Source organism: Hyla sarda, chromosome 10 (assembly GCF_029499605.1).
Source record: "Hyla sarda isolate aHylSar1 chromosome 10, aHylSar1.hap1, whole genome shotgun sequence".
Lineage (NCBI taxonomy): Eukaryota > Metazoa > Chordata > Amphibia > Anura > Hylidae > Hyla > Hyla sarda.
In genome coordinates this window covers 100,946,220-100,965,269 of record NC_079198.1, presented here as the reverse complement: position 1 = coordinate 100,965,269, position 19,050 = coordinate 100,946,220, and the positions used below count along the sequence as shown (strand labels likewise).

General features: G+C 43.1%; 1 long non-coding RNA gene across 1 annotated transcript in view; it reads right to left on the bottom strand.

The window, feature by feature from the left end:
- The window catches only part of LOC130293722 (uncharacterized), a 47,681-nt gene that overhangs the window by 9,364 nt on the left and 19,267 nt on the right, over positions 1–19,050 (bottom strand). The window lies entirely within an intron of this gene.

Sequence of the window (19,050 nt, the reverse complement as noted above, 5' to 3'; positions counted from 1 at the left end):
CTTAAGGACTGAGCCCTTTTTTGCAATTCTGACCAATGTCATTTTATGCATTAATAACTCTGGAATGCTTTTACTGTTTATTCTGATTCCGAGATTGTTTTTTCGTGACATATTCTACTTTAACATAGCGGTAAATTTTAAGAATTACTTGTATCCTTTCTTGGTGAAAAATCCCCAAATTTTATGAAAATTTAAGAAAATTTAGCATTTTTCTAACTTTGAAACTCTCTGCTTGTAAGGAAAATGGATATTCCAAATACATTTTATATTGATTCACAAAAACAATATGTCTACTTTATGTTGGCATCAGAAAGTTGACATGTTTTTACTTTTTGATTACATTAGAGGGCTTCAAAATATAGCAGCAATTTTCAAAATTTTCACAAAAATGTCAAAATCTGAATTTTTCAGGGACCAGTTAAAGGGGTTATACACCATAAGGTGATTTTAATACGTACCTGGCAGACAGTAATGGACATGCTTAGGAAGGATCTGCGCTTGTCTTGGGGCTAAAAGGCTATGTTGTGAGATGTGGCAAGCTTTTTGTGGCTAGCTTTTTGTGAACTTGTATTTCCTGTTTGACTTATGTTTTTTTGACTACAAATCCCACAATGCCATGTTCCTTCCTCCCACACATCAGCCACCCCACCCATTGAAACCTGTGGTTTTAAATCAGGGTGCCTAGCATTATTTCCAGATTGATCCCTCCACCCATTGAAGCAGACTTCCCTGTCATCAGCTGACTAGTGAGTCAGGTCTTGGCCGCATTGCAAGCTGGGAAAAATCTGAGACACCAGTCATTTTGTATGCTAGTAAAAATAAATATTGGAGTGAAAAACACAGAAGAATTGTGAGAAAACCGTCACACACAGGTACAGACACTATATTATGAACAACACTAACTTTACAGCCCCTGTAGCATAGTCAAATAAAAAAAAAATCATGGAATACCCCTTTAAGTTTGAAGTAGATTTGATGGGCCTTTCTTTGAGAAATACCCCATAAATGATGCCATTATGGAAACTACACCCCTCAAAGTATTCAAAATGACATTCAGAGAGTTTGTTAACCCTTTAGGTGTTTTACAAAAATAGCAGCAAAGTAAAATCAAAATCTGCATTTTTTACACTAAAATGTTCTTGTAGCCCCATTTTTTTTTTCATTTTTAAAAGTGGTAAATGTAGAAAAAGCCCCCCAAAATTTGTAGCTTAATTTATCTCGGGTATGGAAATACCTTATATGTTGACATAAAGTGCTCTGCGGGCTCACAACATGGCTCAAGAGGGAAAGAGCAACTGTGGGATTTTTGAAAGAGAATTTTGCTGAAATGGTTTTTGGGGGTCATGTTGCATTTAGGAAGCCCCCATGGTGCCAGAACAGCAAAATAACCCCCACATGGCATACTATTTTGGAAACTACACCCCTCATGGAACATAACAAGAGGTATAGTGAACCTTAACACCTCACAGGTGTTTGACGACTTTGCGTTGAAGTTGGATGTGAAAATGGAAAATTTTATTTTTAACACTAAAATGATGGCGTACCCCCAATTTTTTTCCACAAGGGGTAATAAGAGAAAATGGACCCCAAAATTTGAAGCCCAATTTCTCCCAATTAAGAAAACACCCCATATGTGGACGTTAAGTGCTCTGCTGGCGCACTACAGGTCTCAGTACAGAAGGAGTGCCATTGGGCTTTTGAAGAGAGAATTTTGATGATATTGAAGTCGGGGGCCATGTGCATTTACAAACCTCCCATAGTGCCAGAACAGTAGAACCCCCCCCCCCCCCACATGTCATAAGGGATGCAGTGAGTATTTACACCCCACTGGTGTTTGACAGATCTTTGGAACAGTGGGCTGTGCAAATGAAAAATTACATTTTTCATTTTCACGGACCACTGTTCAAAAAATCAATCAGACACCAGTGGGGTATAAATGCCCACTGTACACATAACTACATTCTGTGAGGGGTGTAGTTTCCAACCTGGAGTAACACTATTCTGGCACCACGGGGGGGGGGGGGGGGGAGGGCTTTGTAAACACACATGGCCTTCAATTCCAGACACATTCTCTCTCCAAAAGCCCAATGGCACTCTTTCTCTTCTGATCATTGTAGTGCGCCCGCAGAGCACTTTACATCCACATATGGGGAATTTCCATACTGAGAAGAAATGGGGTTACAAATTTTGGGGGGCTTTTTTCCTCTTACCCCTTGTGAAAATAAAAAATTTGGGATAACACCAGCATTTTTGTGGAAAAAAAAATACATTTTTCTTTTTCACATCCAACTTTAACAAAAATTCTTCAAACATCTGTGGGGTGTTAAGGCTCACTTTTTTTATTACGTTTTGTCAGAACTGCTGTAACAATCAGCCACCCCTGTGCAAATCCCCTCAAATGTACATGGTGCTCTCACTCCTAAGCCATGTTGTGCATCCACAGAGCATTGTACATCCACATAAGTGGTATTTCCATACTATTTCCATTTTGGGGGTCTTTTTTTCCTTTTACTTCTTGTGAAAATGAAAAGTATGGGACAACACCAGCATGTTAGTGTAAAAAATGATATTTTTTCACAATAACATGCTGGTGTAGACCCCAAATTTACCTTTTCATAAGGGGTAAAAGGGGAAATAGCCCCCCAAAATTTGTTAGGCAATTTCTCCCGAGTATGGAAATACCCCATATGGGGCACTAAACTGTAGCCATGAAATATAACAGGGCTCCGAAGTGAGAGAGCACCATGCGCATTTGAGGCCTAAATTAGGGATTTGCATAGGGACGGACCCGGATGCAAGAATTACACTTGCATCCGAAACCAAAATTACCATACAGCAGTGTTTCCCAAACAGGGTGCCTCCAGCTGTTGCAAAACTCCCAGCATGCCTGGACAGTCAATGGCTGTCCGGCAACACTGGGAGTTGTTGTTTTGCAACAGCTGGAGGCTCCGTTTTAGAAACTGTGCCGTACCAGACGTTTCTCATTTTTATTGGGGGGGGGGGGGGGGGGGGGGGTAAATGTGTAGTGGTATATGTATATGTAGTGTTTTACCCTTTATTTTGTGTTAGTGTAGTGTTTTTAGGGTACAATCACACGGGCGGGTTCACAGCGAGTTTCCCACTGGGAGTTTGAACTGCAGAGGAAAATTTGTACATTCACATGGGGGGTGGGGCAAACCTCCAGCTGTTGCAAAACTACAACTCCCAGCATGCACAGACAGCCAAAGGGCATGCTGGGAGTTGTAGTATTGCAACAGCTGAAGGTTTGCCCCCCCCCCCCCCCACCATGTGAATGTACAAATTTTCCGCTGCAGTTCAAACTCCCAGTGGGAAACTCGTTGTGAACCCGCCCGTGTTATTGTTGAAGTTATGTAACAGCTGGAGGCACACTGGTTGCAAAACACAGAGTTTGTTACTTAACTCAGTGTTTCCCAACCTGTGTGCCTCCAGCTGTGGCAAAACTACAACTCCCAGCATTCATGGTCTGTCAGTGCATGTTGGGAGTTATAGTTTTGCAACAGCTGGAGGCACACGGGTTGGGAAACACTGAGTTAGGAAACAGACAATGTTTCCCAACCGGTGTGCACCAGTTGTTGCAAAACTACAGCTCCCAGCATGCCCAGACAGCCGAAGGGCATGTTGGGAGTTGTAATTATGCAACAACTGGAGGAGAACAGTTTGGAGACCACTGTGTAGTGGTGTCCAAACTGTAGCCCTCCAGATGTTGCAAAACTAAAACTCCAAGCATGCTCATGCTGGGCATGCTGGGAGTTGTAGTTTGGCAACATCTGAAGAGCCACATGTTGCCAAACTACAACTCCCAGCATGCCTGGGCAGTCCGGGCATGCTTGGAGTTGTAGTTTTGCAACATCTGGAGTGCTACAGTTTGGACACCACTGTATAGTGGTGTCCAAACTGTGCTCTTCCAGATGTTGAAAAACTACATCTCTCAGCATGCTGAGACTGTCCAGACTGAAGGGGCAGATGTTACAGAACTACGACTCCCAACATGCCTGGACAGTCTGAGCATGATTGGAGTTGTAATTTTGCAACATTTGTAGGGCTACAGCTTGGGCACCATTGTATAGTGGTCTCTAAACTGTGGCCCTCCAGATGTTGCAAAACTACAACTACCAGCATGCCCAGACAGCCTTCGGCTGTCTGGGCATGCTGGGAGTTGTAGTTTGGCAACTCCTAGAAGGCAGCCGTGAAGGTCACTTACCACTGATCTTCACTGCTGCCGCCACCGCCTCCTCACTGCTGCAGATCCCACTGCAGATCCCGCCGCTGCCTACGCCGATCCCGCCACGATCGCCGGTCCCACCGCCATCCTCAACTGCTTCGGTACCCTCCTCCGTCTCCCTCCCCCTCCCCGCTCTGCCCAACATCCAGGGGTGGGCAGAGCAGGGATTTCAAATGTACCCCCCCCCCCCCCGCTCCCAACTGCCATTGGTCGGTTAGTCCTAACCAACCAATGGCAGAAGATAGGAGGAGGTGGCATCACTGCCACCTCGCTCCTATCCTTCAGGATGATCGGGGATGTCTCTGACATCTCCAATCGCCCCTATTTTCCGGGCTAGCGGGTCATCAGAGACCCGATGATCCCAGAATCGCCACAAATCGCCGATCCGAATTGATCGTCAATTTACAGTGATCGCCGATATGGGGGGACCTCAGGACCCCTCCTGGGCAATATGCCGGGATGCCTGCTGAATGATATCAGCAGGCATCCTGGTTCGGTCCACGTTCGGCGAGCGGCAGGGGTCGGAAGAATGCAGGGCATACCTTAAGGACTCAGAAACGGGGGCGTATGGGTACTCCCTGCGTCCTTAAAGGAGATATCCAGTGGTGAACCCAGTGTTGAACAACTTATCCCCTATCCTAAGGATAAGGGATAAGTTGCAGATCGCGGGGGGTCTGACCGCTGGGGCCCCCCGCGATCTCCTGTACGGAGCCCCGACAGCCCGCGGTTTGGGGGCGTGTCGACCTCCGCACGAAGCGGCGGCCGACACGCACCCTCAATACAACTCTATGGCAGAGCCAGAGCGCTGCCTTCGGCAATCTCCGGCTCTGCCATAGAGATGTATTGAGGGGGCGTGTTGGCCGCCGCTTCATGCGGTGGTCGACACCCGCTATCTGGCCGGAGAGCCTGGCCCCCATACAGAGAGATCGCAGGGGGCCCCACCGGTCGGACCCCCCGCGATCTCAAACTTATCCCCTGTTAATAGGATAGGGGATAATGAAATTAATCTTTTTTATAACAAAATTTTTATAAATTTTTAAACAGGGATTAATTTATGTGTGCGGGCAGGGCACTAAAAATGTAGCCAACAATAAAAATGTAGTGTGTGTGTGTGTTTTTAACTTTTTTTTCTTTTTTTGTTTACATTTTTTAGGTAGTACTACTACTCCCAGCATGGAACACACTGTTCCATGATGGGAGTAGTAGTACCTGTACTAATTTATAGATCACCGTGAGTCCATTGCGATCCTTCTGTATCATTTATAAATGCGTCCGGCCGCTCTTCTATGGTCCCCTGCACTGCCGTTTATATACACCTATTCATAGTTCCCGCAGAGCTGTGATTGGCCAGATGGTTCCAGCCAATCACAAGATCCTTTTATTTTTTTTTTTTTTTGGTACCCAACAAATTTTGAAAAAAGCGGGCCAAAAAAGGCAAATTCCACACAAAGGTAAAAACGCAAGAAAAACGCAAGAAAAAACGCCAAAACACAGGGAAAAACAGTGGCAGTTTTTCTGGCATTTTTAAGCCTAAAAAAACGCAATGCAAAAACCTCAATGGAATCCTAGCCTAATGGATATGGACAAGCTTTGGGGGTCGATTTAAACTTCCTTTGTGACTTTCCAATTGGGTGTACTTACCTCTATAGTTCTAATAATTACATCATTGTACATCTACTGTATGCCCAGACTAACCCACATGCAGTGGGCAGGACATGACCACTAGGGTAGCAGGTAAAACCGCTACTATGGGGCTCAACAACTAAAGGGGCTAAAATATGGGTTAAGATATTATATAAGATGCCATTAGTAATGTCTGTGAAGAGTGTATGGAAAGTAGATCATCTACTGAATCATCTCATTTTCTTACATTATAACTGTCCTGCAATAGACTGTAATTCCATTATTTCTGTACTGGGATATCATGATGCTTGCATGTGACATTTCCCCTCCTATTTTTGTGCTATGATGTCACAGAGTACATCTTCCCTGCACTGTGACTTTAGAAGTACTGTACTGTGACGTCACTGACTAGATTATCCTTATACTGTGACATTATTGGGAGCAATCTTCCTGTCATGCAACATTATTGTGCACAGTTTCCCTCTATGGTGATAATACTGTGTGCATTACTGCATATTTATTGTACTGTAACATCACTGACTATACTGTGATATCACTGTGCATATCATCCCTGTATTGTGACATCACTGTGCATATCATCCCTGTATTGTGACATCACTGTGCACATCATCCCTGTACTGTGACATCACTGTGCATATCATCCCTGTATTGTGACATCACTGTGCACATCTTCCCTGCACTGTGACTATAGAAGTACTGTACCGTGACGTCACTGAGTAGATTATCCTTATACTGTGACATTATTGGGAGCAATCTACCTGTCATGCAACATTATTGTTTCCCTCTATGGTGATAATACTGTGTGCATTACTGCATATTTACTGTACTGTAACATCACTGACTATACTGTGACATCACTGTGCACATCATCCCTGTACTGTGACATCAGTGTGCACATCATCCCTGTACTTGAGCATCACTGTGCACATCATCCCTGTACTGTGACATCACTGTGCACATCATCCCTGTACTGTGAGATCACTGTGCACATCATCCCTGTACTGTGACATCAGTGTGCACATCCTCCCTGTACTGTAACATCACTGTGCACATCATCCCTGTACTGTGACATCACTGTGCACATCATCCTTGTACTGTGCACATCATCCCTGTACTGTGACATCACTGTGCACATCATCCCTGTACTGTGACATCACTGTGCACATCATCCCTGTACTGTGACATCACTGTGCACATCATCCCTGTACTGTGACATCACTGTGCACATCATCCCTGTACTGTGACATCAGTGTGCACATCATCCCTGTACTGTGACATCACTGTGCACATCATCCCTGTATTGTGACATCACTGTGCACATCATCCCTGTACTGTGACATCACTGTGCACATCATCCCTGTATTGTGACATCACTGTGCACATCATCCCTGTACTGTGACTTTACTGTGCACATCATCCCTGTACTGTGACATCACTGTGCACATCATCCTTGTACTGTGCACATCATCCCTGTACTGTGACATCACTGTGCACATCATCCCTGTACTGTGACATCACTGTGCACATCATCCCTGTACTGTGACATCACTGTGCACATCATCCCTGTACTGTGCACATCATCCCTGTACTGTGCACATCATCCCTGTACTGTGACATCACTGTGCACATCATCCCTGTACTGTGACATCACTGTGCACATCATCCTTGTACTGTGCACATCATCCCTGTACTGTGACATCACTGTGCACATCATCCCTGTACTGTGATATCACTGTGTACATCATCCCTGTACTGTGACATCACTGTGCACATCATCCCTGTATTGTGACATTACTGTGTACATCATCCCTGTACTGTAACATCACTGTGCACATCATCCCTGTACTGTGACATCACTGTGCACATCATCCCTGTACTGTGACATCACTGTGCACATCATCCCTGTATTGTAACATCACTGTGCACATCATCCCTGCACTGTGACATCAGTGTGCACATCATCCCTGTACTGGAGCATCACTGTGCACAAAATCCCTGTACTGTAACATCACTGTGCACATCATCCCTGTACTGTGACATCACTGTGCACATCATCCCTGTACTGTGACATCACTGTGCACATCATCCCTGTACTGTGACATCACTGTGCACATCATCCCTGTACTGTAACATCACTGTGCACATCATCCCTGTACTGTGACATCACTGTGCATATCATCCCTGTATTGTGACATCACTGTGCACATCATCCCTGTACTGTGACATCACTGTGCACATCATCCCTGTACTGTGACATCAGTGTGCACATCATCCCTGTACTGTAACTTCACTGTGCACAAAATCCCTGTACTGTGACATCAGTGTGCACATCACCCCTGTACTGTGACATCAGTGTGTGCATTATCGCTAGACAGCGACATCACTGATCACTGTGTGCATTGTCTCTTTTCTATGACATCATTGTAGAGAATTATCAAATTAATTACATACTTTTAATATTTTGAACTGGTTGTCAAGTAAGGTCATGGTGGATTGTGGACCCTTTTGCAAGTTTTACTATGGGGTCCCATGGTTACATATTACTCCCTAGATTTAGAGAAAGGCTTAGGCTACACATAACTCCCAATATAACTCCCACTGTGTACTGTATCTTGGCTTTACAGGGACTGAAGTGGAATCATCACAGCACATTCACTAACATTAAGAATCAAACACAACATGGCAGCAGCTTGAAGCAATCAACATCCACGTCTGACTATGTACCCATGATACTGCAACTAGGATCCCCCTAGTGTCTGTTGCCTGTTCTAGAAGAGGAAGTTTGTCTACAGGTTGGGAACTGCCTGTATAGGTGATGCCTGTCTACTATGTATTTGTTCAGTTCTCAGTACAGACCTGTTTTGCTTACCTAGTTGTTTTGTTCGGTTTTAAGGTAAATATGTTGCATAGATTTTTTGTTTACTGATCAGAGTCTGATACTGATACATGGTCTTTTTCTATTTGCTCATTGTCAATGTTTTTCTTACCCTCTCAACTGTAGGTCTGCCACATCATAGTGGCTGCTGTGTATGAACATCAGCGCACCAGAATGTCAGTGCATGGAGAGATGACTTCCATTATGATAACGGAAGAATTATTATGAAGTACAACTAAATCACCAATAAGAAAAAGAAGGGCATCTTATAGTTGCCACTTGTCTACTGAGGGAGATTATTAACCTAAATTGTCATTATAAAATACCTATCTATAAGCTGTAAAATGGCTATAACATAGACATTTGAAATATGAAAGGGTAAAAATGGTTAGAAACAAAAAATAAATAAAATAAAAATAAATCATGGATGTCATGAACTTACCAGGACCAGTTCCAGCACCAACTCTCGTTTTCAGCAGCACAGCTGGGCCGGCCGCTTCACTAGTCTGGACAACAGAAGACGCTGCTGGCCCAGCCAATGAGGAGGCATGAGCGCCAAGCCAATTAGATGCAGCCCTAGTTCTCATGCATTCCATAAGAGGTATTGGATATTTAACCTTCCCTGTGTCTTCGGCTTGTGCCCCTGATTGTCGTTAATACCCTTCACTCATGTTTTGATCCCTAAACCTTTTCTCTGTGTTCTGACATGCTGTGACCAGTGCCTGTATTCTGACTATTCTGCTGCCTGCCAATTTTGTACTGGACCTCTAGGTTTGAGCCTTGCCTGTGCTGACTGTTTCTGACTCTGATTTTGTACTATACTCTGACTTGCCTGATTTACCCGTGCACTTATCTCACTGTAGCGCCCATCACCCTGTTGGATGCTGCCATTTAGGACAGATCATTTAAATATGTTTTGACAGTGGTTGGGGCAAGTGTTAGTCTGCACTGTACCCTACCGGACCCGACAACGGACTTTCCATATGTGTGCATAGGGCACCCATGAAGAATACAAATGGGAATAATATTATTCTTTGTACTTTCTGAAGAACATAAAAAATTATCCTTTTCTCGACAGATTGGGAGCCTCATTCCCCAAAATGTGTTTCTAAAAAACTGTACGTGTGCGTATATCAGGAATTGCTTCATCCCTGTACCATGTGTTTCATCGCTGTATAGGGCCCTTTAACAGAAACAGATTTACCTGATTAGAAATATAGAAGAAGCTAAATATTAGGTAACATTTCTATGGATCACAATACAATTGATGTTTTAGTCACTGTTCTGGAATGGAGGAATAAGAAGACATGTTTTGAATTCACTAAATCCTCAGACTTACATCCCACTCAGAATAGGCTTACTACCAAATGCCAAGCCTGTAGTGTGTCTTATGTTTTCAATTTATCATTGATATGTGTCTTAAACAAATACAGGAATCCCTCCTCATCTCTGGCTATGGCAGAATGTGCAACCTTTACAGGATTTGGGGCCTGAGCCCTCTGATGTCACATGTCATTTATGTTATTAATAAGAACCGTTCACCCATTTTGAATCACTTATAAAACAGAATGAACCACAGACTAAGAATGTATTGATTTACTTGCTAACAGGAATACCACATGTTTTGTCTAGAAGAATATATGTATATATATATATATATATATATATATATATATATATATACCTAATTGAGAGTTTTTGCAAAAACTCCAAAATTATATAAAAGCTGTGGATGTGCTCGCCAAAAAGGGCATTATTATGGTTGTATTATAACATTTAAACCATCACTTTTATTTGGCAATGTTGTCCAGACATGTCAAAAGTTTAAATTGCACCAGGTCTCAGTCCTGAGATCCACTGCAATATCGAGTTACAGCCAGGCGAAGTGCGGGGCAGCATGCTTCTCCCTCCCTAGCTGTCACTGAAATCCGACTCATTCCCCATAAACTCTACTGCAGTGACTGAGTCTTAGTATTGAGACCCGGTGTGATCCAAACTTTGGACATGTTCGGACAATATGTCAAAAGTTTTTCCAAATAACAGTGATGCTTTGAAGCAATAGTGTCATTAAGAAAAATTTTTTTGGGCATGTCATACATTTTAAAAGTTTGGATCGGTCAAGTACTCAGTGCTAAGACCTCCATTAATTTCCAGATATAGCTGAGAGAGGCGCTTAGTCCATCTGATTGCAGAAGATTGCAAAATTTGAACGCACTGCAAAAAACTTTTTTTTCACAAGCTTTCTAGCGAAAGCATAAATTAAATCCCCAAATATTATTTTAGGAAAATATTCTGTGTAGCTTATAACTTATTGACTGAAATCTCTGTTCCTTCTGGCATAAGGAGTCCAGTAGGCGGTCCTAATCAGTGACTGATAACTATTTTTGCATCTATACAGGAAAGGCGAGTAATCATCAAATGGGTATTCAGCTGCTCAGCGTTTGGAACAAACTGTTCCAAGCGCTGGAGCTGGCGCCAGGAGCTTGTGACGTCATAGCCCCCTCATGACATCACGCAACGCCCCCTCAATGCAAGTCTATAGACTTGCATTGCGGGGACGGGGCGTGACGGCACGAGGGGGCAGGGCTATGACTTGACGAGCTCCCGGCGCCAGCTCTAGCGTTCGGAACAGTTTGTTCCAAATGAGCAGCGGAGTACCCCTTTAAGTGACACCACCAACTGGACTCCTAACCATATAGCAAGCAGAGATTACAATCCATAGGTTACAAGCAATACTGAATCTACCAAACTATGGGGGAAGATTTCTCAAAACCCATGCAGAGGAAAAGTTGACCAGTTGCCCATAGAAACCAATCAGATCACTTCTTTAATTTTTCAGAGGCCTTTTCAAAAATGAAGTGATCTAATTGGTTGCTATGGGCAATTGGTCAACTTTTCTTCTGCACAAGTTTTGATGAATCTCCCCCATTTATATTGATCGGCTTTTCCTGCTCTATGACATGATGCTTGAAGATTCAACTTATACGGTCTGTAGTGCCTAGAGTCACCTCTAAATTGGAACTGTATGGGGGGGATATTGGTCTGTGTACAGTGTTTTTTATTTATTTTCAGTATGGTAGTATTATCACTTAGTGTTGCTCGTGAATATACGCAATTCGAATATTATTCGCGAATATTGCATATTCGCGAATTCGCGAATATAGCGCTATATATTCGTAATTACGAATATTCTTTTTTTTTTTTTTTTTCTTCACAGTACACATCACAGTGATCATCCCTCTCTGCTTCCAGCTTGTGTTGTGTAAAGAAGGCTCTAATACTACTGTGTGATACTGGTGTGCGAATTTTCGCATATACGAAAATTTGCATATGCTACTTTTCGCATATGCGAATTTTCGTTATACTAGTTTTTGTATATGTTAATTTTCGCATATGTTAATTTTAGCATACGCGCATTTTTCGCATTTGCGAAAATAAAACGAGAATATTACGAATATGCGAATATTCGCAAACATATGACGAATATTCGTCCATATATTCGCGAATATTCGCGAATTCGAATATGGCCTATGCCGCTCAACACTATTATCAATGTGTGGTGTAATGGTATTGATCAGGGTGTGATGGAATTATTTGTCTAGTATAGTGGTGTTATTGATGTGTGTACACTGGTTTTTATTCATTCAGTATCAGTATAATGCTTTTATTTAGTCACTGTAGTAGTATATGTCCTCCTGGTGTGGAGGTATTATTTCAACCTTTTAGAAAATCCTGCATGCGGTCCTGGTGAGCAGGTATGAATGCATTGCCATAAACTTACGTTTGGGGGTGTGGGCGCATAATACTTTGCCTTGCGCCATGTGCTGCCAACCCATATTACGTTGTGACAGCCAATTAGTGTTGAGCGGCATAGGCCATATTCGAATTCGCGAATATTCACGAATATATGGACGAATATTGGTCATATATTCACGAATATTCGCATATTCGTAATATTCAATTTTCGCATATGCGAAAATACGTGTATGCGAAAATTAGCATATGCGAAAAGTAACATATACAAATATTAGTACAGGTAAAAATTTGCGTACGCGAAAATTAGCATAAGCAAATTTTCGTATATGCGAAAATGCGCATATGTTAATTTTCGTATATGCGAAAATTCGCGCACCAATCTCACACAGTAATTATTACATTTTTAATTATTTTTACACTTTTATTTTATTAATTAATTTATTTTTACACTTTTTAATGCTTTGGAATACTTAGTATTCCAAAGCGTTGCAGTTATATGCTGCCTGCCAGTTTTCATTAGCAGGCAGTCTTTGTAGGACCCCCGACTGCCCAGGTATGCAGCAGCACCCCACGATGCTCCGGGGTGCTGCAGGAGAGACAGAGGGAGCCCCCTCCCTCTGTAAGAACTCCTTACAGCACGCGGTCACTTCTGACCGCGGCTGTAAGGGTTAAACTGTCGGGAGTGAAGTGAACTTCACTCCCGGCAGTGCGGCCACACACAGCACCCCGCAATCGCGCTGCGGGGTGCTGCAGAGGAGACAGAGGGAGCTCCCTCCCTCTGTCATAACACTTACAGCCCGCGGTCACTTCCGACCGTGGCTGTAAGGGTTAAAACTGCCGGGACCGAAGTTTACTTCGGTCCTGGCAGTGCAGCAGGGTCCCGGCTGTGTGATACAGCCGAGTCCCTGCCGCGATCTCGTGGGTGCACTGGGCAGCACCCACGAGAATAATGGACGAGTATAGACGTCCAGGTGCCGGAACGCCCGCCAACCTGGACGTCTATACTCGTCCGTGGTCGTTATCGGGTTAAAGCCTCACAAAGTCTAGAGCCACTTCTGTCTCTAACAACAGCTCACAACTTACACTCTACATCAGTGTTTTTTTCCAACCAGTGTGCCACCAGCTGTGGCAAAACTACAACTTCCAGTAAGCCCAGACAGCCGGAGGCATAATGGTTGGTGAACATTGCTCTATACATTACTTGAGAACCTGGCCATTTTATATGAGCATATATGTTGTGGCCTAAGTATGAAACCACAAGGGGTGCACACCTATGTTCTGCTACTTTTGAGATAGCACCTCCATAGTAACCCAGTGCTAGCCACAATTCCTCCAACCACAGGGTTGTCAGCCATATTGCCACAGTAAGCCACAGGAGAAGTCCATCCTAATTTGAGATACAAATGGGACATCCCAAGGCAACAATGCTGGATAGACTCCATGCAGAAGGATTGGTGTGTGTATCAGTGAAATCCCATGGGAGCTGGAATGTTAGTAATCCAGGATGCTTGGGAAGCCTAGATGGTATAACTCATATTGGTGTTTACAAATCTCAGAAAACTGGATGTGGAAAGGCGGCCTTAGGGTGCATTCACACCATGTTTGTGCACTATGGCTGCCAGCAGGGAAATAAAAAAACCGGCGCAGCCGTACCCTGGCAGATCCATGCAGATTAAAAAAGGAGCCAACCAAAGTCACTATCTGACTATTCAACTCATTCTAATGAATGTAGTGTGGCGTGGGTCCAACAGGGATACGGCAGTGGCCGGTTTTTACATTTCCGGCAGCCGTATTGCATAATCATGGTGTGATTGCACCCTTACTGGACTTCATCCATATCTTTATAAGAAATATTTATATACTTCCACAATAGAGGACAACTCAAGGTCTTTATACTATTATTTTTTTCTTTTTATCCTTTTGGGTAGATTTTAAAGACATTTCATCAGTGCTCTGCAAACACCAGAATGGCTGCTAATATGTCCATTCCAATTAGTGTTGCTCACGAATATTCGCAATGCGAATTTTATTCGCGAATATCGCATATTCGCGAATTCGCGAATATTCGCGAATATAGCACTATATATTCGTAATTACGAATATTGTTTTTTTTTTTTCTTTTTTTTTCTTTTTTTCCCCACAGTACACATCACAGTGATCATCCCTCTCTGCTTCCAACTTATGTGGTGTAAAGAAGGCTCTAATACTACTATGTGAGACTGGGTCGCGAATTTTCGCATATGCGAAACTTTGCATACGCTAATTTTCACATATGCGAATTTTCTCTTATGCTAATTTTCGTATGTACGTATATTCGCATATGCGAAAATAAACCGGGGATATTACGAATTCGCGAATATTCGCGAATATATGACGAATATTCGTCCATATATTCGCGAATATTCCCGAAATTCGAATATGGCCTATGCCGCTCAACACTAAAATAGCTCCAGCCCATTTTCCAGAGATGGTTGACATGGCTGTACAGTAAGATTAATATTACCAGGTTTGTATAAATCTGATACTGGCTTAGAACATTAATGCTTTTTCCATCGTATGGAAGTCACTTTGTTGTTTGGGCTCCTAGTTGTCAAGCAAACATTTTATTACAACCATAAACTAACGCTTTCATTACCCAGGAGATTATAAACCATGTCACTACCAGGAGGACATTGATAGCGGTGTCGGAGGTCACACAGACATGGAACGGTATATTAAATATATTGTCCAGTTATTTCTTCAGCACCATAGAATGTTGTTGTTGTGTACAGTATAGACAGTATAGACTATATAGACTGTTTTGAATAGTTTTCAGACAGTCTAGAGCAGGGGTACTCAACTATTTTTAGTGAGGGTATGCCTATTCTGGTCTGCCATCCGGTAAAGGTCCAAGTTGAACGCAAAGGCCTGGTTCACACCTAGCGGCCTCAGTGCCGTGAAGGAAATAGCAAACAAGCGACTGAAGTGTGGAGGATGTATGACCTGAATACTGCAGAACACTGTACCCTTGAATATAATACTGCAACACACTGTAACCCTGAATATAATACTGCCACACACTGTACCCTGAATATAATACTGCCACACACTGTACCCCTGAATATAAAACTGCCACACACTGTACCCTCTGAATATAATACTGCCACACACTGTACCCCTGAATATAATTCTGTCACACACTGTACCCCTGAATATAATTCTGTCACACAGTGTTCCCCTGAATATAATACTGCCACAAACTGGGCCCCTGGTATATTACTGCCACACACTGTACCTCTGAATATAATACTGCCACACACTGTACCCCTGAATATAATACCGCCACACACTGTACCCCTGAATATAAAACTGCCATAAACTGTGCCACTGGTATATTACTGCCACCCACTGTGCCCCTGAAAATAATACTGCCATCCACTGGGCCCCTGACAATAATACTGCCATCCACTGTGCCCCTGAAAATAATTCTGCCACACACTGGGCCCCTGGTATATTACTGCCACACACTATTCCCCTGCAATATTACTGCCACATGCTATTGCCCTGCAATATTACTGCCACACGCTATGCCCCCCAAATACATTTTCAACAAACACTCTACCTCTGTGTCCCTTAAAACAATGAATGACGCCACTGTGCCCCCACAATAAATGAAACCACTGTGCCCACTGAATGAATGACGCTACTGTGCCTGCATAATGAATGACGCCACTGTGCCCGCACAATGAATGATGCCACTGTGCCCCCAGAATTAATGATGCCACTGTGCCTCTAGAATTAATGATGCCACTGTTCCCACAAAATTAATGATGCCACTGTTCCTCTAGAATTAATGATGCCACTGTTCCCACAGAATTAATTATGCCACTGTGTCTCTAGAATTAATGATGCCACTGTTCCCACAGAATTAATGATGCCACTGTGCCCACAGAATTAATGATGCCACTGTGCCCCACAGAAATAATCATGCCACTGTGCCCACAGAATTAAAGATGGCACTGTGCCCACAGAATTAACATCTTAAGGACGCAGGACGTACCTGTACGCCCTGCGCCCGTTCCCGGTGTTTAAAACGGGGTCACGGCGTGATGCTGCATCACATCGGGTCGGTCCCGGCTGCTATTCATAGCCGGGACCCTGGGCTAATAGCGCGTGGCACCGATCTTTGTGCTGTGTGCAATTAAGCCTTCAGACGTGCCGATCAAAGTTGATCGCCGCGCTGAAAATGAAAGTAAACGCTTCCGGCAGCTCAGTCGGGCTGATCGTGACTATCGCGATAAAATTGCGATGTCCCGATCAGCTAGGACACAAGCGAGCAAGTGTTCCCTTACTCCAGACTGTGGCTATTCATTTGTATTGGCATCTTAAATACATAGCTACAAATGAATAAGGGGAGATTAAGCGGGTGGTCCGGATGACTGGCGGCCACTGTCCAGATCTTGACCGCGGTCCGCCAGTTGAGTATCCCTGGTCTAGAGAATCAACCTTGTAATTTGGTTTTAAAAGCGCAGTAGGCCTACTACATGCTATGGAGTCCCATAGGTGAGGGTATCCACTGCTAGTGTAGCCTTTAACCCAGTGTTTCCCAACCAGTATGCCTCCAGCTGTTGCAAAACAACAACTCCCAGCAACCTGAAAGTTTTTCATTTTCATTTTGACATGTAAACTTCATTCTTCAGGTCAGTACAATTACAAAGATACCCGATATATATATATATATATATATATATATATATATATATACACACACACACACACACACACATATATACAGTGGGGCAAAAAAGTATTTAGTCAGCCACCAATTGTGCAAGTTCTCCCACTTAAAAAGATGAGAGAGGCCTGTAATTTTCATCATAGGTATCCCTCAACTATGAGAGACATAATGAGAAAAAAATCCATAACATCACATTGTCTGATTTTTAAAGAATTTTTTTGCAAATTATGGTGGAAAATAAGTATTTGGTCAATAACAAAAGTTAATCTCAATACTTTGTTATATACCCTTTGTTGGCAATGACAGAGGTCAAACGTTTTCTGTAAGTCTTCACAAAGTTATCACGCACTATTGCTGGTATTTTGGCCCATTCTTCCATGCAGATCTCCTCTAGAGCAGTGATGTTTTGGGGCTGTCCATGGGCAACACAGACTTTCAACTCCTTCCAAAGGTTTTCTATGGGGTTGAGATCTGGAGGCTGGCTTGGCCACCCCAGGACCTTGAAATGCTTCTTACAAAGCCACTCCTTCATTGCCCAGGCAGTGTGTTTGGGATCATTGTCATGCTGAAAGACCCAATCACATTTCATCTTCAATGCCCTTGCTGATGGAAGGAGGTTTTCACTCAAAATCTATACATGGCCCCATACATTCTTTCCTTTACATGTATCAGTCATCCTGGTCCCTTTGCTGAAAAACAGCCCCAAAGCATGATGTTTCCACCCCCATGCTTCACAGTAAGTATGGTGTTCTTTGGATGCGACTCAGCATTCTTTCTCCTCCAAACATGACGAGTTGAGTTTTTATCAAAAAGTTCTACTTTGGTTTCATATGACGATATGACATTCTCCCAATCCTCTTTTGGACATCCAAATGCTCTCTAGCAAACTTCAGAGGGGCCAAGATATGTACTGGCTTAAGCAGGGGGACACGTCCGGCACTGCATGATTTGAGTCTCTGGCAGCATAGTGTGTCATTCAATAGGTCCCCCCGTGTGGTTCTGGGATTTTTGCTCCCCGTTCTTGTGATCATTTTAACACCACGGGGTGAGATCTTGCGTGTAGCCCCAGATCGAGGGAGATCATCAGTGCTTTTTGTTTCTGGTGTCCTTCGACAGCTCTTTGGTCTTGGCCATAGTCGAGTTTGGAGTGTGACTGTTTGAGGTTGTGGACAGGTTCAAATAGGTGCCATTAATACAGGTAACGAGTGGAGGACAGAGGAGACTCTTAAAGGGTACCTCTCATCAAAAAAACTTTTGATATATTATAGATTAATGTATGCAGAATAACTTTACAATTGCATGTTATAAAAAAAATATGCTTCTTTCTATTTAATTTTCCACTTTGAAGAAATGACCACTAGGGGTCTCCCTATCAGTCCTGGTAGCAAGCATTTCTGACTCATGCTGGATTCCTAAACACTACGAGCTGCCAGTCTGCTTTGTTCACAAAGGAGAACACTCAGAGCTGCCAGCCTGCTTTGTTCTCAGCCTGTTTGGCTGTGAACAAAGCAGGCTGGCAGCTCTGAGTGTTTAGGACTCCAGCATGAGTCAGAAATGCTTGCTGACAGGACTGATCGGGAAAAATACAATAGAAAGAAGCATATTTTTCATTAACATGCTATTGGAAAGTTATTCAACATTCATTAATCTAAAATATATCAAAAGTTTATTTGATGAGAGGAACCCTTTAAAGAAGTTACAGCTCTGTGAGAGCCAGAAATTGTGCTTGTTTGTAGGTGACCAAATAGTTATTTTCCACCATAATTTGCAAATAAATTCTTAAAAAAATCAGACAATGTTATTTTATAATTTATT